The 26,980-nt window shown below is 39.5% G+C and overlaps 2 pseudogenes; one reads left to right on the top strand and one right to left on the bottom strand.

Moving 5' to 3' along the window:
* Positions 1 to 3,198: 3,198 nt before the first annotated feature.
* LOC138847089 (TM2 domain-containing protein 1 pseudogene) lies at positions 3,199 to 11,002 on the bottom strand (annotated as a pseudogene).
* Positions 11,003 to 12,703: 1,701 nt separating this feature from the next.
* LOC138847090 (MARVEL domain-containing protein 2-like) overlaps positions 12,704 to 26,980 on the top strand; it is a 50,041-nt pseudogene continuing 35,764 nt past the window's right edge.

A 26,980-nucleotide genomic window follows, 5' to 3' on the forward strand; every position in this document is an offset into this window, starting at 1 on the left:
TCTTCAAACAAAATATAGATGTAAAATGTATGAAACAGACTGAAACAGGTATCTGTTATAGATACAATGCCAGAAGGATGAGATTTTCTACACCTGCTTCTGAGGCTGAGATTGGAAAACCAGAGAAGTTTATCATACATTTCAACATCCTTTGAACCTTATTTAGGGAGAAGAAAAATAACAATTCTTTTAGACTTCAACATTCACCACCAATATCTTTTGGCCCTTTCTCAGAAGGAATTGAGGGCCACACAGGTTTCACTCAGCTACAAATTTTAAACTGATTTCTAGATGACCCCAATTTAATAATTATCCTACCATATAAAAGGGGAAGATGCCACTACCATTCAGTAATATTATACTCTTAAATTATTCTCAGAATCTACTCATAGGAAGGATAATTGAAAAGTTTATTTAATAGTGCAATAAATTCTATTTTAATAGAGCTTCATTAAATGAATTCAAAACTCCAACTTTAAATTTTACAGTTAATTGAGTTTTGTGAAATCTTGGTTTCATTAATGACAAATAGATTTCTATTATCAGTAGTTCAAATTTGGTGGACAGAGACCACATATACAGAAATGTTGTGAGTGGGCAATTTTCTAGAAGATTGGCATGCTTTTATCAACCAAAAGTTGTGATTGGTAACAATCTTCTCAAGCTGAAAGTTGTTAAAAATGTTGCACATTTTAAAAATAATAGCTATACTCTCATGGGCTTTTTAGCCAGATTCAAATGCCTTAAGGGCTGATTCTGAGGCCAGAATGCTATTTAGGGCATCTGCCATTCTATGAGTCTGCTGTGTATCCCGCTTCCCATGTTGGATCATTCTCTGCTTTTTAATTCTATCAGTTAGTATTAGCAGACACTAGTCTTGTTTATGTGATCCCTTTGCCTCTTAATCCTATCATTATGATAAATTATGAACTGAAACTTATCATTTTGACTAGTAAGATGGCATTGGTACATGCCACCTTGATGGGGAAAAAAAAGGTTAGCTCTTCATATTATTTGCCAAAACATAATGGAATAGATAATCTTTGTTCATTTTAGATGAAGCATCCTAAAAGTCATTATACATTTTGCATGCAATTTAAGTCCATTTATTCAGGTTTTAGTTTCTGGAGAAACACTTTAAGTCCATTCATATTAAATATCACAATCTAGACCATAAAAATAATAGCAATAATAAAAATACTAGACAAAATACAATGAAATTAGTATGAGCAAAGTTTCACTCTAAAATGTTTTCATATTTTTCCATTCAACTATTATAACCCAACATTGTAATAACGCTATCCTTTCCATTTTCTTGATGAGGACCATAAGGCACAAAAACTATTTAGAATTATTTTGGAACTTATTTGTAGCCAGATAGTATCAGCACAAGGATAAACACCTGTACAGTATAGCATTGTGACTTCTGCTGCTAACCTCCATTAAAATACTGCCTCATGAAAACACAGGTTAACATGTGTGTTTATCAAATGCTTTCTCTGCATCTATTGAGATAACATGATTTTTGTTCTTCAATTTATAATGTGATGTATCACATTGATTTGTGAACCACTGCTGCGTACAAGGGATAAATCCAATTTGGTCTAGGTGAATGAGCTTTATGATGTATTGTTGGATTCGATTGACTAGCATTTTGTTAAGGATTTTTCCATCTATTTTCATCATGGATATTGGTCTTTAGTTTTCCTTATCTGTTATAGTTTTTTCAGGTTTAGGAATTAAGGTGATGCTGGCTTCACAGAAGGAGTTTGGGAGGATTACCTCCCTTTCAATAGTTTTGAATAGCTTGAGAAGGATTAGAGCTAGTTCTTTAAATGTCTGATAGAATTCCCCAGCAAAGCCATCTGGTCTTGGGCTTTTCCTTGCTGTGATGGTCTTTATTATTGATTCAATTTCTGTCTGGGTTATTGGTCTGTTTATTTTCCAGTCTTTGTGGATCAATTTAGTTATGTCATATGTTTCCAGGATTCTATCCTTTTCTTCTCAGTTTCCCAATTTGTTGTTATAAAGCTTTTGGTGATTTCTGATGTTCTTTCTTTATTTCTGTGTTTCTTGTTACATTTCCTTTTTAATCTCTAATTTTGATTTGGGTCTTCTCCCTCTTTTATTGGTTAGTGGGCCAATGATGTGGCAATTTTGTTTAATTTTTCAGGAAACCATTTTTCATTTTGATTTTTTATATTTTTTTGTTTCAATTTTATTATCTACCATCAAATCTTATAAATTGCAAATAGAATAAATAAGACCTCCAATCAGTATACAGGAGAATCAATATGTTGACAAAAGAGAGAAGGGGACAGTAAGTAGACTTCATGCTTAAATAGAAGTTAATGCTATTGACTATCATCAAGGCAGTAAAATTAATGTATCAGGAACTTGAAAATTAGAAGAATCTAATTCTCTGGCAGATTAGTTTAAAAACTGATTAGAAGTTACCCAGCAGAAATCAATAATTGTTTCCCCAGATAAGACAGCTTGGGACACATATTAATGAATTTTCATTGATAGCTGCATCACTAGTACAAAAGAGACTAGGAAATCCTGATCCAATGTTGCTAAGAAAAACTGGATCAGTGAATACTCTATCTGGAAATGACTTTATCCTATGACTAAATTTGATAGAAAAATTTATACTGCACTTTATTTATCCTATCACTAAATTTAATAGGAAAACTTCTACTGAACTTTATGGGATGATATATATTTATAAATATATATCATCCAAAATAATAATAAAAATAAATGTATTTATTATAATATGTAATTATATACTATATATTGTATATTATGTGTAATGATGCTAAAGTAACAATTGTTCAACGTAAGTGTCAAATCAGCAGTTATTTCAATACCATCTTCATCCATATTGATGACATGTACTTGTAGACTCATTGAAAACTAATCAAGCCAGGATTCAATTACAAAAGACATTGCAAAACAGATTAGGAAAGATAAAGAAACTGGGTTGCTGCACCAGGACCCTGATCATGGTCCAGCTTCTTCCTGCCTCTTACAGCCTTAGCAGCTGCCGCCAGCCTGAGATCTCTGGCTTCACTTTCTCCTCCTCTTCTTCCTGCTGAGCACATCAGCGTCTCAGTGCCTTGGAGGTCTCTGCCCTGCAACCAGAGCCGTTGATCTGGGTGGCCACGTTTCCCCACTTGTGTATTCAGCCCAAGGTTATTTCGGGGGCCCCCTGATGGCCACCACGGCTCTGTCGCCTTTACTTGGGAAACTGCCCCTGGACAATGGCTCCCACTCGCTTCCTCGCTCACTTTCAAGTGGGACACAGCCTGTGTGTGAATCCCCAGTTTCAGACTCCATTGTTGAGTACAACTGCAGCAACCGCAGGATCTCGTGCTCCCGCAGAGGTGGAGAAGGGTCGGGCCAGGCAGGCGGTTCAGGAGTGCGGCAGATTCCAGCGGTTTCAGCAGCACCCCGCTGAGTCTGAGGGCAGCTGGAGAGGGTCCCCAGCCAGACCACTGAAATCTGCCCACGTCCTGCCACCACAGGCTGACCTGAGGGAGCAAACCCGTCCCTGACCCGCTGCAGCACGCAGCGCCTGGCAACCCCCAAGACAGGGTTTCAAAATAAACAGGGGGACATCAGAGAAAATAAACCCTCCCCAAAGCAAACTTGATAATGGTGTACCCTGCAGTGAGCAACCAACAATAAAAAGGTGGAAAAGTAAATATAACCTGAAACTAACAAAGATCACCTCTGCACAAAGAAATGAAAATAACTTCTGGAAGGATTCTCTTTCATCTGACAGACTTTGGAACCAGGGAAAAAAGACCTTTTATAAATACTGACAACATTAAAAACATGCATTTGAAGAAATCAGAATTTCTGACTGAAGGGAGCCAAAAGGAACACTGTTGGAGCAAACTGGAGTGATCCACCTTTTCCTAGAGACTTTCCAAAGCCTCGTGGACACTGGCTGGGAAGCGCTGTTTGCCATTCCAACCTAAATAGGGAGCTGAGGTGCGTACTCTTGAAAATGCTCCTAATGTTTGTTCAAACTTAACATTTCAGTTTTCTAAATAAAAGTTTTTCCCATATTCCTGTACCTTTATAAATAAAATTGATACAGAAATGGAAATCTACATTTTCATAATTAAGAGTGCAAAAGACGAGTTTTAAAGTTACACAGAAACAACTTATATTTTATAAATACTATATATCATGCATAATGTTTGTATTGTTAACACTTGAGAGGTATGTTGTACTTTTGTTATGAGAGTGTGCATTTGGCCCTGCACACATGGCAGATGTTTTCTTTATATATAATGGAGACATTTTAACTGTGGGTTAAGGAGACAGAAGAGCAATAGATTTGCTCTTAGGGTCTTGAGATTACATTAAGAAACAGCTGCTGAATCTCAAGATGAATATGTAAATGTGAACTGTTTTGCAGTGCACTACTAAAGTTTAAATGTGTAACACAACATTTTAAACAATGGAGTTTTTCTATTTACCCAAATTGATTTCTGCTTTCTAATTTACGATTCCTGGGAAGCTCCTACCCCATTTTTACCAAATTTAGTTTCTTAGTTTGGGTATGTATTCATTATTTAAATTTAAGATACCTCTAATTTTTCTGACAACAAAATTGGTCCAAATAAAATTTTAAAGTAATAAGAATTTGGTCTACCTTCTAAAAAAGAAAACATATTGGGGTCAAGTTTGTCACAATAACACTTTTCATAGCAGATAAATAAAGATATGATATTCAGAATCCTGTAATAATTTTGAAATAAAACTATTTTAGAAAAAATACAACGATGGCATGAGTTAGAATGAAAATGAGTAAATCAATAACAGTGATATAAAAATGGTAGCATTAAAGAATTACCTTGGTGTGAGTATTGTATAGCAGGTTAAGCCACTACTTTGAATTCTGCATCCATATTGGATTGCATTGTTCTTTTCCCATGATTTCCCCTTGACTCTTACCCAGCTTCCTGTTAATGTCCACCATGGGAGGCAGCAGCCTAAATATTCAAGAGATATTTATAGCTAACAGAAGCTCCAACTAACCTAAAATAGCTGTAGATTTCTAAGATTTCAACTGAACTTCTTGTCTCCAGTTGAGAATGGGGAAAAATAAGGAAAAATGTGTAAAAGGCCAAAGACCAAGTAAATTCACCAAGTGCATTCAAGGGTATTCAAAAGTTTAGAGAAGCATGGAGTTAAGTGGTGTCTATTTTTGTGCAGAAATTTTGAAGTCCATAAATGGTATTTTCATAGTATTTACTTTACATAAATATTTTGAAAACCTTTCATGTTATGTCTGCTCAAGGTGCATAATGGTGAAAGAAGAAATTTTCAGATTTGAGTCACGAACCCCATAGAGAGCCAGCAATGCAGTGGAGAGGGTTACCTTTCCACCTGAGCTGCCAGAATCTCATATGGGTACTGCTCCTGGTCCCAGATGTTCCACTTCCAATACAGCTCTTTGCTAATGTCCCTGGGAAAGTATACTTATTCATCACAGATGAATAAACAGATCTATTAAAATGTCCACTTTTTGGAGGATGAACAGTTCAGGTAGAGTTTCCATAGCTATTTGCTTAATCTAGTTGGCTAGTACAATATCACTATGATAGAAAAGACAGACACAATAAACTGAAAGATGCACACTCCAGTATCCTTGAAGTAAATAAAAAGTCCGCAACCAAATATGCCAAAAAATCCTAAAACACATTAAAAAGATTATTCACCATGATTAAGCAGTATTAATCCTAAGGATGCAAGGTTGATTCCACATATACACATATGCAGTTAGATTGACTATAATCAAAAAAAAAAAAAACAAAGATAACAAGAGTTGGCAAGGATGAAGAGAGGAGAAGATCCTTGCACTGTCAATGGAAATATTTATTAGAGCAGTCATTAAGGAAAGCACTCTGCAGGTTCATTGAAAAGCTGAAAACAACATTATTAACAATATAGCCATCTCACAATTGGATATTTATCCAAGGGAAATAAAATCAACTATTGAAGGGATATCTGCACTCACATGTTTACTGCAGCACTACTCATGATATCCCACAAAGGGAAACCATCTAATTGTCTATCCAGCCCTGCCTGAATGAAGGAATGCGGTATCTTTACATAATATTATACTATAGTCATAAATAAGACTAAAAATTGTCATTTTCAACAACATATATTGAACTAGAGGTCATTGTGTTACGTGAAATCAGCCAAGCAAAATAAAAAAAGACCTGTACTGGGTGATCTTACTCTTTCATAGGTAGAATCTAAACATCTTACAGAAGTTAAGAATATAGTGAACCCAAGATATCTTGTCATTTCATTGTGACTATTTTAGTATGCATCATTAAAAAATAAGCTCTCTTCTTTAAAGCATTGTATCACTGTAATCACAGTTTCAAAAATAAATGTCTTTAATTACATCAAAAATATTAAATTATTCTGTGATCTTTTTAACAATTACTTAAACTGGGATTCAAATAAAGTTCCCACATGGAAATTGAAAAAAAAAAAGAATATAATGGTAGGCCGGCACCTTGGCTCAATAGTCTAATCCTCCACCTGCGGCGCCGGCACACTGGGTTCTAGTCCCGGTTGGGGCGCCGGGTTCTGTCCCTGTTTCCCCTCTTCCAGTCCAGCTCTCTGCTATGGCCCGGGAGTGCAGTGGAGGATGGCCCAAGTCCTTGAATCCTGCACCCGCATGGGAGACCAGGAGAAGCACCTGGCTCCTGGCTTCAGTTCAGCGCGGTGCGCCAGCTGCAGCGTGCCGGCTGCGGCGGCCATTGGAGGGTGAACCAACGGCAAAAGGAAGACCTTTCTCTCTGACTCTCTCTCTCACTGTCCACTCTGCCTGTCAAAAAAAAAAAAAAAGAATATAATGGTAGTTACCAGAGGCTGGGGATTCCTGAGGGAGATGGAGGAATTTTGATTAATGAACACTAAGTTATTTAGAAGTAAGTAGTTCCAGTATTCCATCACACAGTAAAATGGCTGTATAACAATGTATTACATATTTTTCTTAAAAACACGGGGAAAAAGTATTTTGAAAGTTTTCACTGTGATGAAATGCTAAATATTCAAAAACTGCATATGACTACTCCGATTTCATGTTATTCAATGTGTGTATATTAAAATATCACATTGTATACCATGAATATACACCATTCTTAAATGTTAGTTCATATTTTTTAAAAATAACAATAGTGTTATTTTGATATTATGAATTTTCTTCTTCCAGATCTCTTATTTTTGTACATATTTTGTCTTTTTTGCTCCTCTTTTCCACTGTACTAATCTAATTTTCATTAAATGAATATTTTCTTTTGAAATATTTGAATACCTTCAGTTATTTTTAAACCATGTATCTTTTAAAATACATTTTCTCAGTAATTGTTATTTAACATTCATGTATTAAAAGTGATGACTTGAAAACAACACTAACTGAAGGCATTATTGTGCATCTTTCAGAAATCTTGTACTTTTAATTCTATGGTTGCACTGAATAGGGATTTTTTTTAGACAGGCAGAGTGGACAGTGAGAGAGAGAGAGACAGAGAGAAAGGTCTTCCTTTTTGCCATTGGTTCACCCTCCAATGGCCGCCGTGGCCGGCGCACCATGCTGATCCGAAGGCAGGAGCCAGGTGCTTCTCCTGGTCTCCCATGCGGGTGCAGGATTCAAGGACTTGGGCCATCCTCCACTGCACTCCCTGGCCACAGCAGAGAGCTGGCCTGGAAGAGGGGCAACTGGGACAGAATCCCGCACCCCGACCGGGACTAGAACCTGGTGTGCCGGCGCTGCTAGGTGGAGGATTAGCCTAGTGAGCTGCGGCGCTGGCCTGAATAGGGATTTTAATCGTCTCCTTAAGGTCATTCTGTTTTCAATCAGAGTGAAATTCAACTGAATATTTGAGGACCTGAAGTTTGTTGATGTTTATTTTCAAGGTCGTTCTTTTTTTTTTTTTTTTTTTTTTTTACAGGCAGAGTGGACAGTGAGAGAGAGAGACAGAGAGAAAGGTCTTCCTTTGCCGTTGGTTCACCCTCCAATGGCCGCCGCGGCCGGCGCGCTGCGGCCGGCGCACCGCGCTGATCCGATGGCAGGAGCCAGGAGCCAGGTGCTTTTCCTGGTCTCCCATGGGGTGCAGGACCCAAGCACCTGGGCCATCCTCCACTGCACTCCCTGGCCACAGCAGAGGGCTGGCCTGGAAGAGGGGCAACCGGGACAGAATCCGGCGCCCCGACCGGGACTAGAACCCGGTGTGCCGGCGCCGCTAGGCGGAGGATTAGCCTAGTGAGCCGCGGCGCCGGCCCTCAAGGTCATTCTTGAGTATTTTATTTATCCTCTCCTAAAAACATGTTATGCTTTATTATGTTGTTACCTACAGTTAGTCCTAGCGAAATAAATGAGGAAAATGCACATGCTTGGTCAAATAAATAGGGGTAAAATAACACGTATGTCACTTCTCAGTGTAAAATACATGAGCTAGTACATATTTTTTTCACACTCCCCTTCCCTTTAACACTGCCACATGCAGCTTTAATGATGGTGAGACCTCTATCAGCCTGGATCCTCCCAGATTCAGGAAAATACAGTTCAGAGGCCTCAGAACCTATTGCTGGACATGTCACATAACTGAGTAATACTCATTTTTTTCCAAATTTACTTTATTTATTTGAAAGGAAGAGTTACAGAGAAACAGAGGGAGTGAGGGAAGGAGAGAGAGAGGGAGAGAGAGAGAAACTTCCATCTGCTGGTTCACTCCCCAGATGGCTACAATGGCCAGGGCTGGACCAGACCAATGCCAGCAGCCAAGAACCTCCTTCAGGTTTCCCATATTGATGCAGGGGCCCAAGGACTTTGGCCATCTGCTTCTTTCCAAGTGCATTTGCAGGGAGGTGGATTGGATGTGGAGTAGTCAGGGATCAAATCAGTGCCGATATGGGAGGCCAGCACTGCAGGAGGCAGATTAATCGGCTACACCACAATGACAATGCCAGCCCCAAGTAGTACTCATTTTTTTATAATCCACATAAATTCAGAGCTGCTTTACCACAGAATAACTAGTATGAACTAATTGCTGTGACAATTTCTTTCCTAATAATTTGCACTACTGAGATAGAATAACTAAATTCAGCATTTAGAGAAACAACGGATTTTATATATATATATAGAGAGAGAGTTTTAAGTACTGAAGTAAGGTTTAGTGAAATGTTATATCTGATATATATATATATACACACATATATACATATATGTAGGCATGCTTGCATGGATGTATACTGAGGTACATACATGGATGGCACACTTCAAAACACATATATATATATATATTATGCATGTGAGATTAGAAGATAAATTACTTTTAGTAGTTAATTTTTAACTTCTTTTGTATTATCTAAAGTATCTGAAATCTGAAGTCACAAAAAAATTATGTAACTACTTTTTCCTATAATGCAGTCAACTTTTATATGCCAGTTACTACTGTTTTACTTCATTATTCAGATTTTTAAATATTTTGTTTGTCTCAATATAGAGAAAAATTATAATCCATTTTTATGGTTACTTTACAAAATGAGTTAAAATGCTGTTATTTGGGACCTGCATCATGGCATAGTGAGTTAAGCTGCAACTGGCAGTGCCAGCATCCATATGTGCATTAGTGGGAGTCCCAGCTGTTCCGGCGCCAGCCCAACTCCCCGTCCATGTGGCTGGAAAAGCATCAGAAGATGATTCATGTGCTTGCACCCCTGTACCCCTGTGTGAGATCTCAGTAATTCTACCTGGCAGGTTGCAGCCATTTGGGCAGAGAACTTGTTAAGTATATCTTTCTATGTCTGTCACCCTTGCTATGATCCTGCCATTCAAATAAATAACATAAACCTTCAAAAAATTTTACTGGAGTTATCTTGAGAAATGAATATCATAGACATCAGAACAAAACTTAAGTCTTATTTATGTATTTGTTTATTTACTGATGTATTTTTTATTCAGAAAGCAGAGTGACAGGGAGGGAGAGAGGGGGGAGGGGAGGGGAGAGAGAGAGAGAGAGAGATAGAGAGAGAGAAATTTTCCATCTGCTTATCCACTTGCTAAAAGGCATGGACTGGGCCAGGCTGAAGCCAGGAGCCTGTGACTCCATCCAGATCCCACAAATGGATATCAGGAACCACATCCTTGCCATCATCTGCTGCCTTCCAGGGGCATTAGCACAAGCTGGGTCATCAGCACAGATCAGCTGGGACTGAAAATGGCACTCCAGAATGCAAAGCAAGTGTCCCAAGTGGTGGCTTAATGTATTGTACCAAAATGCAAACCACCTATGCTGTATTTTATGAATAATGTTGTCAGAAATCCACGTACGGGGAGTTCTCTACTAAAATCAAGAAGGCCCAATTCTGTTTCATTTTTAAAGTATTTACAGGTACAACTATTTTCCCCCTCTGTTTCATTGAAATAATCTTGTAAGCCTTGTTCCACACTAATCTAATAAAATTACTTCCAGCTACAGGTCAAACAATCTGCAGTGAAATCAGTTAGGTCCCCAATTCCAGAAAACCCTGCAGTGCAAAATGTTAAACAGCCCAAAGTAGGGTACACAAGGTAAAATTCATCTATCCCCAGCCATCCACGAAAAAAAGACAGTGCCACTGACACTTTCTTTTTGGGAAGATATGAGTTTGAGAAAACTAAGTTCATTTCCTGTAAAATGTGCTTCCTTGCCATTGAAATCCTTACAAGCTATATTAGGTGCTGGAAAACATGGAACATGAGCAGTGTAGTTTGTTTAGTGAACTGATTCTTGCATAGCAGCATTTACTTCTGTGTCTTTATAAATACATTGTCTCTACTTGAGGTCCTGAGCCCCTGTAGTGCTGGTGGTGGCCATCTGCTAAGATCCTGTGTTGAATGGTACCAGCCACAGGACACCCAAGGCCGAGCAGCCATGGCCTCCAAGGCACAGAGCCCTGAAGGCCAGAAAGCCGCCATGTTAGGGACCAGCACGTCCCCCCCTTTAGAACCGTATTATAATTCTAAAATGCTCAAGTAAAAATGAGACCAGAGCATGGGCATGAGGGCCTGGCTGTCCCTAGAGCAGATCTCTGGGTGTGGAGGGGTGTACTCTTTTTTTTTCACTTTTATTTAATAAATATAAATTTCCAAAGTACAGCTTATGGATTACAATGGCTTCCCCCACCCCATTAACTTACCTCCTACCCACAACCCTCCCATCTCCTGCTCCCTCTCCCATTCCATTCACATCCAGATTCATTTTCAATTCTCTTTATATACAGGAGATCAATTTAGCATATTTAGCAATTTCAACAGTTTACACCCACACAGAACACAAAGTGAAAAATACTATTGAGTACTAGTTATAGCATTCATTCTTTTTTTTAACTTTTATTTAATGAATATAAATTTCCAAAGTACAGCTTATGGATTACAATGGCTTCCCCCGCATAACGTCCCTCCCACCCTCAACCCTCCCCTTTCCCACTCCCTCTCCCCTTCCATTCACATCAAGATTCATTTTCGATTCCCTTTATATACAGAAGATTAGTTTAGCATATATTAAGTAAAGATTTCAACAGTTTGCTCCCACACAGAAACATAAAGTGAAAAATACTCTTTGAGTACTAGTTATAGCATTAAATCTCAATGTACAGCACACTAAGGACAAAGATCCTACATGAGGAGTAAGTGCACAGTGACTCATTCATTCACATTGAGCAACACATTAAGGACAGAGATCCTACATGAGGAGTAAGTGCACAGTGACTCCTGTTGTTGACTTAACAAATTGACACTCTTGTTTATGGCATCAGTAATCATCTTAGGCTCTTGTCATGAGTTGCCAAGGTTATGGAAGCCTTTTGAGTTCGCCGACTCCCATCTGATATAGACAAGGTCATAGTCAAAGTGGAAGTTCTCTCCTCCCTTCAGAGAAAGGTACCTCCTTCTTTGATGGCCCCGTTCTTTCCACTGGGATCTCACTTGCAGAGATCTTTCATTTAGGTCTTTTTTGCCAGAGTGTCTTGGCTTTCCATGCCTCTAATACTCTTATGGGCTTTTCAGCCAGATCCATGTGCCTTAAGGGCTGATTCTGAGGCCAGAGTGCTGTTTAGGACATCTGCCATTCTATGAGTCTGCTGTGTATCCCGCTTCCCATGTTGGATTGTTCTCTCCCTTTTTAATTCTGTCAGTTAGTATTAGCAGACACTAGTCTTGTTTATGTGATCCCTTTGACTCTTAGACCTATCATTATGATCAAGTGTAAATTGAAATTGATCACTTTGACTAGTGAGATGGCATTGGTACATGTCACCTTGATGGGATTGAATTGGAATCCCCAGGCACGTTTCTGACTCTACCATTTGGGGCAAGTCAGCTTGAGCTTATGAGGGGTGCACTCTTAAGCTCCTCCTTTAAGCCCTTAAGGTCCTTAAGCCTTGAGAGGGATGTACCCTGAGAAGTAGGAGGTGTACAAGCTGAGGTTTTCTTACCTGAAGTCCTTGGCCTGCTGTGACAGCTGGGCATGGTGGAGCTATTTCTGGGGCTGGCTTCACCTTTTCCACCACCCACCTTCACAAGGACAGCCAGGAGCACAGCCTGTTCAGCTGTTCACAGCCCTGTGGTTGGGGAGGTGCAGTAGTCCTGGGAAGCATGTGCGGGGAAGTTACTACAGACATGTCGCTCCCCCTCTTCGTGGAGGAACGACACAGGACCCTGCGCTGTTCTTTTGTCTGCTCAGCCCTCCCCGGGTTTGCTGCTGGTTCTTCCCAGGTTGGCTACCGTCCCTCCACCTCCGTGGAGGGGCGGGCCCCCTGCCACTTTCCCCACTTCCGCAGGGGAGTAGCACACCGCCGGCCGGCTCTCTCGGGGGCTGCACAGGTGTTCCTTCAGATAGATGTTCCCCTTCGATGTTCCTGGTGCATGTTGTCTCTCTCCTCCTTTATAGTCCTCTTCCACCAATCCCAACTCTGCTACCCACACGCCGAGTACGCTGCTCTCCTCCAATCAGGAGCAGGTCCTACAGTTTATTGGTTGAACTGGAGGCAGCTGTGTAGAAGCTGTTTCCTCCTCTCCCAGCGTCATATTGTGGAAGAGCAGATGCATAAAATAAGTCTTAATTCCAGTAACAGTCTAGTCCGAGTTGCTCCCAGTTGCTCCCCACACAGACACATTTTGTACTTGGGTTGCTGGATGAGCTTAGATCACCACCATTATTATTCTGGTGATTGACATGTCCATGCATTTCTGGACCATTCTTTTGGGCTCTGATTCCTGGCTGCTTAATGGGTTTGGCAGTAATGCTTCCTTGTGCATTTTGTACATGCCTGCAGCCATAGTCTGAGTGAATGGCAGCAACAATGGCAGCCTCTGCTACTATCCATTATTCAACAACTGTGACAATCTTTCTGTTTGTCACCATGACAATCTAACTTATTAATTTTCTGGTGGACCTAAAACTCTGGAGACACAATTTGACTTAGAGACGTGGGGATTATATGCGGCAGCAGGAGAGTGAAATGACCACCTTAGACAAGGAAACACAGAAGTTAATTTCAAAGAGTTGAGAGCAACAAAAATGAAATCTGGATTTCTGAATGGATACATCCGCACTCTCCTCCTTCAGACACATTTATAAACTTCCTGGTGCCAGGATTTGTAGAAAACATGCAGTGTGATTCAGATGGATGATGAACAAGAACACTACAAACTGTTTTCCAAGAACAGTTTGCTGGGTGCAGTGACGAGCAGGTTGCCACGTCACTCAGAAAACTGGCAGGAACATGAGAGAATTTCAAGAATTCATGAAGAGTTAAGGAATGGCTCTTCATTTCTGGATAAAATGAATGCTGTGATAACCTAAATAATATACTTTCTCACATAAAGCAAATAATTTAAGAATATAAAAAAGTAATGAATTGGGATATATGAGGTTATTATTACACTTTAACTGAAACTATTTTTTTTTTGACAGGCAGAGTGGACAGTGAGAGAGAGAGACAGAGAGAAAGGTCTTCCTTTGCCGTTGATTCACCCTCCAATGGCCGCCACGGCTGGCGCGCTGCGGCCGGTGCACCACGCTGATCCGATGGCAGGAGCCAGGAGCCAGGTGCTTTTCCTGGTCTCCCATGGGGTGCAGGGCCCAAGCACTTGGGCCATCCTCCACTGCACTCCTTGGCCACAGCAGAGGGCTGGCCTGGAAGAGGGGCAACCGGGACAGAATCCGGTGCCCCGACCGGGACTAGAACCCGGTGTGCCGGCGCCGCTAGGCGGAGGATTAGCCTAGTGAGCCGCGGCGCCGGCCTGAAACTATTTTTAAATAAAAATTTTAGTATTAATTGAGTCCCTTTTTTATACTAGTCTCTGGCAGAGAAGCATATGTTTTCTGATTTAGCTTCCAGATCATTAAATTCTGTGTAATGTTAAGCAGTGTGATTTCACTCAAACAATTCAACACAAATTCAAGATTCACTGAGAATTTTACTAAGGATGGAATAAGCCCTGTATCCATCTGTATTGCTATTTCATATTAGTCTATCTCTTTGAACTATGTTGTCATTTTAGAGATCATAAACTTCAAGTGTGGTGCGTTTTTCTTTTTTCCTCAGTCGAATTCTAATATTTGTTTTTCTAGTACAAATTTATCTTCCTGGGAGAATTCTCTCAGGGAAGGGAAATGGGTTCTTAAGGGAAAATGGTGACACCTGTTCCATTGTGACATTCATTACCTTGAGAGGGATTTCAATCCCAGATCAGCATTTTCAGACATTGTGATCTTTGACACATGTCTGATCTGTCTTCTGGAAAATGAGGCTAATGTGTAATAGCGATATTGGAATTTGGGGTGCACATTATAAGCATTGTATTAGTGTTTGTGAAATGAATTAACTATACCCAGTGACTGACAAGTGAAACACCTTAATTAACAAGCTCAACTGGCTGACTACAAGGCCGTGGCTATACATCTCATGGCAGTCTTTGTGTGTGTTGCTGTTTACTCATTATATATGGACTTCAGCAGATACATCCATGTCCATGAGATCCAGTCCAGCCTATCTTAAATCACTCTCTCTGTGCATGCATCTCTCCATTTCCACGGTTCAGTGCATTGTGCTTATATCAAAAAGGGATACATGAATATGGTTACCCTTCTGTCCTCTGTGACAGGCATCCAAAGGCCCTGGGATGTTACATTTACTTGAAATCTCTCTTGGATTTATTGAGATGCTTCATCTTTCTAAGAATTATCTTGGCTTTAGACTTTATTCAGGATAAATACCTTATTTTTCTCAGCATCAACAAAATTTCTTTAAAAAAAAAAAAACCACCTCACTCTTATTGGATTCTATTCAGTAATATCTTCCTCATAGGCCATTTTCCAGGGGGTAGAATTAAAGTTTATGCCTAAGATAGCTACTAGTCATACAATATTCAAAGAATTTTCTTAAGTGATAAAACCAAGGAGAAAAGCAGAAGGTTAGAAAATGTTGACTAGTGAATGAACTTCCTGATTTTTTGTCAATGAAAACTTTACTAGTGTGCATTGCTAGAAGTTTAATCTCATGGTACCCACACTGGGAACAATGTGCTGTGTCTCAAGAGACGACATCTAGGGAAATGTGAAGTCCCAATGGGAGGCCTCAATGAAAGACCTACACTTTTTGCTTTATATTTTTGGAAAATGTGTTAACATTTCACTTGAAGAAGAGCACCAAATGCTTTAAAAAAATAAAGTATCATTTTGGTAGATTATAAAGGTATAGATTAACATTAAAACATTTTATTGCCATTGTAAATATTAATCTTGGAAACCCAATGCTATAACTCTTATTTTAAAAAATTATGTCAATACCTGAGTGTATCACAGTTTCAATTACCTGTTGGGAAAAATAAATGTAAAATGTTTTTAACATAGAATTGTCTTCAAGATCGAAGAGGTGAACTGAATAAATGAAAATATGTCTCATGTGCATGCATGGAAAACATCCCTGAAATCAACTACATATCAATATAAACTCTGCCAAAATTGTAGCACTTTTAAAAATTGACACTTTAATCTAAAAGTTTTATAGAGGGACAAAAGGTTCATGAATAAACAAATATAATAAGCAGAGAAAATATACAAAAGGACACTGTCCAACTATGATTTAAAAACAAGCAATAAATAAGTGATCAATATGATTACAACAAAATTATGGATTCATATTCATGACATATGTCATTGAAGAAGAAAATTTTATTTATAATATCTAAAACAGGTAAAACAATGTGCAAAGAGTTCCTTAACATTGATAGAAAGACTATAGATAAATGTGAAGAAAAAAATCATAAAAAGAAAGTATCAAGTCTAGAGGAGACATGAAAAGAAGCCCTAACTTGTAAGCACAACATATAGACATGGAAGGCAAAGCAATATGATTCCACTAACTGTCAATATTTTGCTTTCCTTAATGTCAGATCATAAGGCAAGGCCTTATCGCTGTTAGTTGCAGGAGATCATTTCAGTTTCGGGAGAGAAGTACAAGTATTTTTGTACAAGAAGTACAAGAGTGAGCAACAAAAGAAAGAAAATCCTCAGAACCTACGGCTGGACAAGTCACATAGCTGAGTAATACAGATGACTGATTGTTATGGGCAACGGGGGCCTTAATATGGCTACTCATTTTGAGGAAGCACATAGAATGCATAAAAGTTGTTCCACCAAAGGATCCAGAAGAATGGAATTTATCCCTTGATTTCTGCCTCTCATTAGTTGGACACATTCTGTAGATACCAAGTTCCTGTCACATGAATATGAGATGCTTCACTGATTTAAGCTTCACTGAATGTGGGATGAGCAGATACCAAGGAAAGAAGTCTTTAGGCAGAGACACATATGCAGCAGGCACTGGAACTGAGAAGCTGCAGTGTATGTAGCTGCTGGTAAACTCAGAGTTGGATATATGGGGTAGGGCATTTTGTATACTCTAGTCTACTTCTTGCATGATCAGATCCACTCATGGCCTACAACATGCCTACTCTGTCACTTTGCATGTTTGATGAACAATCATTGTGAAATGGTAGATTCTTCACTACATTTCTATACTGCTGCATCTGTTTTTGTCTCAGGCTACCTTTTCAAGAGGATTGTATATAAAGCCTTGAATGACAGACATTATACACAAAGTCACACCATTTCCTTTTAAGTTACTGTAGTTTACTAAGTTGTAGTTTTCTCAGCTACAACTAAAATCTGCTGCTGTGTAGAACCCAAATTTCCATTCTGCAAGGGCTCCATGGACTTGGGGAGCAAGAAGATTTGATGTGAATACTAAATTCATGCTGCTTCATGTGCTGTAATAAAGTTCTTTATCTGTAACACAGGGGTCTGGTATCTTATTTTACCAAAGAGAAAACTGGCAGGGTCACTTGTTGGACAATAAGATAGAGCCCTGAACCCTTCAAAGCCACAATTTTGAAACAAATCCTTTATAGTGTTAGGATTTATGGAAGAATCTTTGTATCTAAACACTTCACTCAGGTTTGAAAATGTAACATATTGTGATCCCCTTTATTAATTATACACACTTTTCAGTGCATTGCTTTAGATTTATAAAACACCTATCTCATCATAATTGTAACTATGCCGAACCACACATATTGATTGTCAAATGAGTTGCTCGATTAAACACATTCAATAGGAGGGGTGGGTGTTTGGATAAGACACAAATTGAGAGGTTTGTGTCTCCCATCCAGAACACCTGGACTCCTCTGCTGTCCCAGGATCCTGACTCCAGCTGCCTGCCTGTACACCCTAGCAGACAACAGCAAGGAATCCAGTAATTGGTTTCCTGTCACCCATGTGGGAGACCTGTATTGTGGTCCAGGCTCCTGACCTAGATGCATTCACTGGGGACAACTGGGGAACAAAATGGCTGATGAGTTATTTTTATGTCTCTGCCTTTGCTCTCTAATAAATAAATAAATACCTTTTTGAATTTTTGAAAAATAATTATGAAGGAGTTCTCCATTTTCCATTTAGGTTGAGCCCAAGTTTTAGGTTTGTAGCTGAAATAGTTCAAATGTTTATTTTTAGATTGGTTTTACAATGTAGTTGCATGTAGACATTTAAAGATTTATTTATTTAAAAGAGTTACCTAGAAAGAAGAGGAGTGCACATTGGAAAGCCAAATTGAGAGAAATATTTGTAATTTTCAAATACTTAACTTCAAAACAAGATGTGTTTTAAACACCAAATGAGCTTCCATGTTTAATTGAATGTCTTTCCAGGAGGAAGCACCTGGCTCCTGGCTTCGGATCAGCGCAGCACGCTGGCCGTAGCGGCCATCTGGGGGTGAACCAACGGAAGGAAAACCTTTCTCTCTGTCTCTCTCTCTTTCTCTAACTCTGCCTGTCAAAAAAAAATGGAGCATCTTTTACTTTGAAATGAATTGACTTTGAGAGAAGACCTGATGTTTAATATGTTGCAAATAATCTGTCTAAAACTACTGTAAATGCAGAAGTTAGACTTCACTCAGATGTTCACCAAAGCAAGTGCACTATCCACTTCTTCAAACCACAATTACCTGTTTTGAATAAATTTGCTTGTTTTTGTTTTCCATAACAAATGAAAATATTACCTGGTCAATTTTCCATAAGAGGGCTCTGACAGCTCGGAGGGAGAGCATACATGCTCCTGAAGTGTTAATGTGCGGGCACATTCTGTTCTGCAAAGGAATGGTCAGTGCATGATTTTCTGAAAGTGCATTCACCATCCCCATGCATGCAGTCGCAATGGACTCTGTGTTTGTTCACTTGCACTAGTGTCCTTGTGCACCTAGCAGTGCTACTGGAACATGTGGCAGGGAAAACTGACTCTGAATTTGACCTGATTCATTGTTACATTCTATTGTCAAATAATTCTGGGTAAATACTGAGTTTACTCTCTGACTCAGAAAAGAGACAGGTGGCTCCAAGTCCCCATGTTTGATTATGATGAAGGTAGCCAGTTCCCAAGTCTCTTGGAACTCATGAGAGATGTTTCTTTTCAGTTCTATGTAATAGCCTTCTGTTCCTGAATTATCTTGCACATCCAAGGACTCATCTTTGTCTGTTAGTAAAGCTCCAACAAGTTTCCGTCAGCCAACTATTTAATTTTGCTGAAAACTCAATAGCAACAGAAACTTAAAATAACTGGATTCACTTAGCATGGAACAAAGGCTTTGTGTGGGCCATGAGGCAGTACTTGGTGAGCCCTTGAAGCTAAAGGTGTGCATAGGATAAATAGGGGAGTACCGAGCAGAGGGCAGTGGCAGGGAGGAAATGTTACTGGGACATTGCACAATTGCAAAAGGTAGAGATATTTGAAATGAGATGTAAAATATTTATAATTATTTAAACCTGGAATACATAGTAAGAACTTTCCCAACTGCTAAGTGCCGAGTTTCTTCTCTGGTGATTCAGTCAAGGATACAGGCCTGCAAGAAATTTTGTTTTTCTCCTTAAGGATGATTTATAATCATACTTGTATATCATAGTTTTTATCTTTTCATCTCTTCCTATCACTATGCATATCCCCATCTTGTTAACCCTAGATGGACTTCTGGTGCTCTTAAAGTGATTTTTTTTAACGATTTATTTATTTATTTATTTGAAATTCAGAGTTACACAGATAGAAGAGAGGGAAAGAGAGAGCTGTGCTGATCCCAAGCTAGGAGCCAGGAGCCTCCTCTGGGTCTTCCTATGTAGGTGCAGGGGCCCAAGGAGTTGGGCCATCTTCTACTGCCTTCTCAGGCCATAGCAGAGAGCTGGATTGGAAGTAGAGCAGCTGGGTCTTGAACCGGTGCCCATATGGGATACCGGTACTTCAGGTGGCAGCTTTACCCATTTCACCACAGCGCCGGTCCCTTAAAGTGATATTAAAGTATCAACTGTAAGTCTAAACAAACTCAGACTTTTTATTTATGCATTTAATCATATCATTTAAAGTACCAATGTGATGAATACATGGTATCATCTCCTTCCATTCTCCCAGTTTTTTAACAAATAAACTTACATATGATTATAAAAATATGAATTTCTGAAAAATATTTTACTGGATTTTTTTTACTTCTACTTTTGCTATTATTATGCCCAGGTTTTCCACATATTATTAAAGATTACACTTCTTTTTTTTTATTTAATGAATATAAATTTCCAAAGTACGACTTATGGATTACAATGGCTTCCCCCCCATACCGTCCCTCCCACCTGCAACCCTCCCCTTTCTCACTCCCTCTCCCCTTCCATTCACAAAAGATTACACTCCTAAGACACAAGGTTTTGTCATTCCAGATGATCCTTGTTTCTTTTTTTTTTTTGAATTTTTAAAAAACTTTTATTTAATAAATATAAATTTCAAAAGTACAACTTCTGGATTATAGCTGCTTTTTCCCCCCATAACCTCCTTCCCACCTACAACCATCCCATCTCCTGCTCCCTCTCCCATGCCATTCACATCAAGATTCGTTTTCAATTCTCTTTATATACAGAAGATCAATTTAGTATATACTAAGTAAAGATTTTAACAGTTTGCACCCACACAGAAACACAAAGTATAAAGTACTGTTTGAGTACAAGATCCTTGTTATTAATAGAATTTTGGTTTAGAAACAATGCACCATAAGTCAATGGTACTGTATTTTCATAAGCAATTTTTAAACATATTAAATAATTTTAAATAAAATTTATACTGTGTTTTGATAAACAATTTTATAGACCTTGAGAGAACAAGTTTCAAGCTACCTACCATATAGTAGTCACTGGTAATTCTGACTTGCTTTACATAATTGAGAGGGCCAAAACTGTTTTATTCACTCCCATATTTTGGCACCTAATACAGTGCCTGGCACATATTGAAGTCTTAAACAATACTGATTGAATGAAAATCACAACAGATGTGACAGATAAATAGAATGAAAACCAGATCATAATATAAACAGGTTAAGGAGAGTTCAGAGAGACAGGATATGACATGTTCATGGGAAGGTGAAAATAGTTTTCTTTAAGTAGAATGCTTAATATGAACCATGAAAATATATAAATAATAAATATAAATAAATTGAGATGTATGAATAGTGATATCCAGATGTAACCATAGTGTATAGAGGAGACAAGTATTTGAGAACATGGATATGTTTTGGTAACAGCACAGACACTGAAGAACTGTGGGAACAGAGCTAGAAAACAAATGGGGTCTTGAATGCCAGGTTGAGAAACATATCTTTTGATTCAGATCCAGGAAGATTATGTCTGTCAGCTTTCAATTGCTAGATTGAAAGTTGAATAATAAGAAGCAGCTCATAGGCATGGCTCCTTTTTAAGTTGGGTTTTGGTGAGGACATTCTGGGCTCTGTCACATTGTAAGAAAATATCTGGTGGTGCATTTTCAAGACAGAATGTTAACTGACTTTCAGATGTAGCAAAACTCACAAGGGAAACAGGATGTTAGGGAATAGGACTCACAAGAGAATACTAAAGTGCAGAAAAGGAAATAGGAAGCTGACTTTGTAACTTGGGCAACATCTGCAAAGAGTAATCCCCCATAGTGCTCAAACAATAAGGAAGTGGGAGAGGGACCAGCATGCTAGGATATAAACTGCTTGCTCTAACTGATCCTGTGTGCCTGCTCAGATTCCTGATCTTGCAAAACTGATAATAAAGTCTTGCTTTCACTGTGCTGTCTCAGTCCTAGTCCATCCCTTGCATGGAGAAATGAGGACATTCCTCACACCAGAGCAGATCCCAGTGGTAGGAGGATGATGGAGGGAATAATTCACATTGCTACACAGGCAATCAAAGGGCAATTCTGGAGCTTAAATAAACATTTCATTCAGACACACGGCTTCTAGAACAATTTATTCTTTCTACAACTTGTCTAGGAGATTAATGTTCCTGTCTGAGGGCAGAGGCCACCATGATCAAAGAAATCTCTAGATAGATTCATGCTTTTAAAGGTTCCACACAATCCCTCACAACCACATTGGAGACCAGGCCTCCAACACATAGACCATAGAGGGATAGACCACTCCATACCATGGGAAGGATTAATTGAAGAAGTTTTGAAAAGGGGACCAATAAGACTTAAACTAATAGAAATACGATTTTTACACTAGTTGTAAAACAAATTATATAAGGAAAATAGTAGAATCTGGAAGGATAAATGATGAACAACCTGAATTTGAGGAAGCAAAGATATGAAAACTATATATTAAAATCAGGACACTTGCCTTAAAGAACAAAAGGAGGGACTCGATTGCAAATGAAGAAGTAAAATATGCTGAAGTTGGCCACCAATAAGAGGAAAAGACGACTGAGTGATGCCTGAAATTTCAAAGTTGGGCAAATGAATAATAGGACTGGTGAAGAATACGGGGGAGGAGGGACAGGGATTTGGGGTGTCATTGGTTAGGGAGGTTAGTTACATCTTGAGATTTTTTTTCAGAATCCATTCTGTTTAAGCAATTGATTCAGTTCTGATTTCCTTTGCAATATTTCACATCTTCAAAGAACTATCTCCATGAACTGCTGGAGCTCTGTTGGTAAATGCAGCAGACACCAAGAGAGTTACTAAAGAAAAAGCCAAATGACTGTTGCTAAATTTGGAGAATTCCCTTCCTGTCTTAGGTGTCAGCTGAGTTTATAATTCTGAATGGCACTTCCGTTCCAAGTACAGTGGGAGTGAAACAGTCTTAAGCTTTGTTGAGAAAGCTGTGATTTTTCTGTGTGATCCAAAGTCTGAGAAGTCTTCACTTGACATGAATTTTATCCAATCTCACCAATTTTATGTGTATTTGACAATGTGCTTTTTGCTTTGAAGTTAATAGTAATTTAATTCAGATACTAATGTCTAAAGCCACTGGTACTCTTGATTTACTGTATCTCCAAGGTGAAGCACCTTAGCCTGTAGATTTCTTTTATGCTGCTTCATTCTGGAACCCTTGATATATGTCTATAGTTTATATTTATTGTGTCCCAAGAATTACATTAGGGGCTGTGGAAATGTATTCTTTTAAAATTTTTAAGAAAGATTTATTATATTTATTTGAAAGGAAGAGAGGGAGAGGGAGAGGGGGAGAGAGAGAGAGAAAGAGAGAGAGAGAGAGGGATCTTCCATCAGCTTGATGACATCTCAAATGGCAGCAATGGCTAAGATGGAGACCAAAGCCAGAAGCCAGGAGTTTCTTCTGGGTCTCCCACATGAGTGCAGAAGCCCAAGCACTGGGGTCATCTTCCACTGCTTTCCCAGCACATTAGCAAGGAGATGGACTGGAAGTGGAGCAGCCAGATTCAAACCAGCTCCCATATGAGATGCGGACATTGCAGGTGTTGGCTGTACTTGCTAAACCACATTGCCAGCCCCATAGATCTGTATTCTAATTTATGTTGTGATTGAATTTATATTGGCAGTAGTAAAAGTCAGTTGGATAATGGATTACTCATCACTCAGCTTCAACCACAATTTTACTAAACAAAATACTAACTCATAGCTTCTTATGAAACATTCAAATGTTTTCTGGGTCCTACCTCTTCAAACATACATCTGTAAAAATTATACTCTATAGCAATATTTTTTAGTTACTTGATGATGAGACAATTTTAAAGTTGGAATGTAGTATTAAAAATCAGAGATGACCCTGTAATGCCATAATGATCACACTAAAGCTAAGAATGAAAAAAACAGTAATTGATTCACTTTTTAAAACTTTATTACAGAAAGGAATATAAAAAGACATGTATTTTAAAAATGCAATATGGTATTACTTATAAAATTACACATTCCTATATTTAAAATGTAAGACCACATCCACAACTTAGACAAGTGACTCTCAACTGAACTCCAGATGCTAATGACACATTTAATTGGCAAATGCTGCCTGAATCTTGGTGTTCAGAGACACTTCATCTCCTACACCAGCTGATTATTTATGCATCTTCTTTGACCATGAAACACTAGCTTTAATAAAAAAGATAAAAAGATACTAACATAAAATAATAAGTACCCAATAACAAGATATCAATCCAAGTATCAAATATGGTACTCTGTTCGTTTTATGTGAAAACTGAAGAGTTGTCAGCACCTACACAACACATTCTGGGATGTCTTACCCTCCCCAGCATTTCCAGTCAAAAATATTTCATTACAAAAACACACGTTCATCCCAAGTCTACAGAAATCAAAACACAGGCTCTTCTGTTTGCACAGGACAACCACCCCATATGTATCATGATTTCTACAGAGCAAATTTGGAGGGTTTTAGGGAAGGGCTTCATTGCCATTCTGTGGTCTTCACCACATAGCTGCTATTGTCTTAGCAAATTTCATCCTGCAGGTCTCTCTTTTTTTTAAAATTTTTATTTACATAAGGTGAACAAATTTCATGTTATCCATATAAACAGATTTAACAGCATAATGATATTTGCCACCCCACCCTCTCTCACTCATGCTCCCACCCTCCCTCCTCCTTCTTTTTTAATTTTTTCTTTTATTTTTTACAGTGACATACTTTTGGTTTATTTTATAACCCCAAGCTTAAGCCTCCAATAAATAAAGAATTAAACAAGTAGCAACTAGAAAAGCCACTATTCCTCAAGAATATAAACAAGAGTTGATAAACAATAATAAAATCTCAAAATGTCCATTTCACTCATATACATTACAATTTTTTAATCTGTGTATTAGTTACCAAAAATCAGGGGAAGCATATGATGTTTGTCTTTTTGGAGACTGGCTTGTTTCACAAAGCATAATCATTTCCAATTGCATCCATTCTGTTGCTAGAGACAGGATTTCATTCTGTTTTATGGCTGAATAGTATTCCATAGTGTATATTTGCCACTTTTTTTTTTTATCAGTTGATGGACGTTGGATTGATTCCATATCTTCCCTATTGTAAACTGAGCGGCAATAAACATAGGGATACAGATAACTCTTTCTACATAAAATACTTATCAAAATCACTTCCTGAAAAAAATATACTCTGTTAAGTAAATTTATAATGAGCAAAACTATTTCCAAGATGATTTTTTTTAGAATAAAGCAAGAACACTAATGAGTATTTTGATTTAAATAGATACTATCTCTGGAACTGCTGTGCTACCCATCCACCTCCTTTCTGCCTCTGGCTTTTCTGGTCTCATTCCCACTCTACCATGTCTGTAGCTCTCAGGCTGATTTCTGGATTTTTTGTTAGTTCTATCTGTGCCTCCTTCTCTATCCACCCCCCTTCCATCTACAGCTCCCCTACCTCCTTCTCTCTGTACCTTTTCCCTAGCACACCTCTGGGGCTGCGGGGAGTGTGCGCAGGGCTGCTTAGCATTAACCTGACTGCATGGAGTGAGGTTGCTCCAGATCCACGCCCTAGCGTTCCCTCAGCAGCTGTGCTTAGTCTGGCACTAACCTGGGAGCCCGCATGCTACTAGAGCCAGCAGCTCACAAAATGTCCAGTGAATCCACACCGCAATCAGGCTCGCAGGTGGCTATGTGAACGCTCCAGGTGCAGAGACTACTCTGGCAAGTGCTCCGGGCTGCCAGCGGCTCTGCCTGAGCTGGCACGGCTGTGCACCCATTGGCCCCCGGTCTCACTGGCTGGGGCGATGAGCAGAGCTAGCCAATTGATGTTGCCGTCCAGAGTGTGGAAGGTGTGGCTGATGTCCCGAAGTTCCTACCCTCTCAGGAAATTCCTGTTTCGGATGTAAAACCAGGAGGGGTCATGTGGCCACTGATGTACCGCTGCCTGGGACAGGCTGGAGATTGCTTGGAGACTGCTTGTCCTAGGACCCTGCCCTCTAGCCCCCATCACCAAGTGTGGACGCCCCCAAACACACACTTGCGGTGGAAGAAGTGCAGGGAGCCGTCTTTAGAGGTCCACAAAGGCCCGGCGACTTCAATTTGTAGTGAAATGCAGAGATAGGCAGTGGAATCATTGGTGTGGCTATCAGCAAGCATTTTTAAAGCACCTGCTGGGCATGGTCTGCAGGGACAAACCAGACGGGGAGGGATCTGTAGCACTGTTTAAAACGTTACCTTCTAACCACACGAGCTTTGTGTCACTCCCAAAAGAACAATGACCCCAAAGCGTGGCTGCTGTAGAGCAGCTGCAGGTCACGTGTCTGGAACAACAGCACCATGAAGTTCTGTGGCAGGCGCTACTCTGGGGGCCAGTCCCGGTGGTGCTGCTGCTGACCTCTGCTGGCGACATTTGCTGTCAGCGAGTTCGTGGCCTGTGACCGGCAAAGGACCCCAGCTTCCACCAGTGATGCCAGGTGGGGGTGGGGGTTGGAGGGGGGAACATCGTGGTCATTCTATCCCAGAGCTGCTCTGGCCTCGCCTGGTGTCCACTCCTGACTCCATTCAGCCTTGGAACAGGCTCCGGACCTACACTGGAAGCCTGGCAGGACTTGAAGGGCCTTTCTCAGCTCCACGCAGTCCTCTTAAGGGAAGATTAGCAAACCCTAAAGTGCGTCTCTTTGACAACCACCAACAAGGTATCTTCTTATTCTGCTCTTCAGGCCCAATTCAAAGACAAGGCTTTTCTATTTTTTCCACTTGACCTGCATAGTCAGTGCCCAATATTTATTCTTCACCAGCTCTTTACCCACCTTTCCACTCCCTCACACATGCTGACACCTGTTTTCACAACAGTCATACATCCTCAGACACTCCCTGAAGAAACTCACATCCACCCCCACGCTCATATACACACATACCTTCAAATGCTCTCTCGCTCTCTCTCTCACACACACACCTGTATGCCTCTCTCTGTCTTCTGCCCTTTAAATAAAATAAACCAAATAAGAAAAAAATTAAAACATGAGCAAATGCTCCGTGAACTAGCTGAAGCCCCCTAGAGTGAACTGTGAAGTGGAAACCAACATGGTGTAGATGGCAGTGTGAGTGATACAGATGAAAATGCTGAGGGGAGAAGCCAATTGGTT

The sequence above is a fragment of the Oryctolagus cuniculus genome, chromosome 19, assembly GCF_964237555.1.
Source record: "Oryctolagus cuniculus chromosome 19, mOryCun1.1, whole genome shotgun sequence".
Taxonomy (NCBI): domain Eukaryota; kingdom Metazoa; phylum Chordata; class Mammalia; order Lagomorpha; family Leporidae; genus Oryctolagus; species Oryctolagus cuniculus.